The sequence below is a fragment of the Aedes albopictus genome, chromosome 1 (genome assembly GCF_035046485.1).
Source record: "Aedes albopictus strain Foshan chromosome 1, AalbF5, whole genome shotgun sequence".
NCBI lineage: Eukaryota > Metazoa > Arthropoda > Insecta > Diptera > Culicidae > Aedes > Aedes albopictus.
In genome coordinates this window covers 252,850,437-252,851,442 of record NC_085136.1, presented here as the reverse complement: position 1 = coordinate 252,851,442, position 1,006 = coordinate 252,850,437, and positions in this window count along the sequence as shown.

Genomic DNA, 1,006 nt, shown 5'->3' with positions numbered 1-1,006 from the left:
CCGTTGAAGGCTACATCACCCTTACCAAAAATTTGAATGTGTTAGTAAAGTAAAAATATACACCATGTTTTAAATTGTTTTTATTTTTTCTATGTAAAATTTAAATAATTGCATCGATCCGCTGCTCTAGCCTGGAGGAATAGAAAACAGCTATCCACATTTTTTTGAATTCACGAATAAAAAGAAATTTAAAAAAAATCCATCGTGAAGTTCATGCACTTATTCTAACTTGTTTTCTTTTCTTTCGTACCGTCGAATCGCTGTAGTTACAAATGATGATTCCTGGAAGCTGGTAAAATGTGTAAAAAACGATACGCATTTGCAAACAATCAATTGGAATTCACCTTAGATTGGCTATTTTCACCCATGCATAGCATAAAACTCGCATTCCATCAATGTTGTTGAATACATGAACGATAATTGAAAATTTAAAATATCCTCTCATTAAGATATCAAAAACGAGCCTTGAAAACCACGGAATCAGATAAACAATGTTTGTTTTGTTATTCACCTGTCACAGTCTTGGTTTCAGCCGCTATGATTACTTTGATAATAATATGGTAATATATTAATATACCGCAAATATACTAATATACTTCTTATGCACTCATTATGCTAATACGTGTCTAGCCCCTTGGTAACACTATGGTGAAAATTTTTATTTGTTCGGGCTGTAACACCATGAAGGACACCCACCCACCCCCTCCAGCGTTATGATATTTGTGAACAAGCCCCGAACAGCAAGATGTGAAACTAGGGGCAAGACAGATAAATACAGCGAGAGTAACTCTGTTGTCGAAGTGTTGCTCAAAATTCCTCTGGATAGCTCTGGATCACTCTGGTCCTCCCGTCCTCCCGAAGTGTTTGCCTGATACCGGTGAAAAATCGATTTCCCGCTTGGTACCGTCTACCCCTGTCGTAGCCGAGAGTAGTTTTCCGGATTATAATTATAAAAATACACGGAATTACACGAGGAACTATCGAAACGTTTTTATTCGCGTGGTTA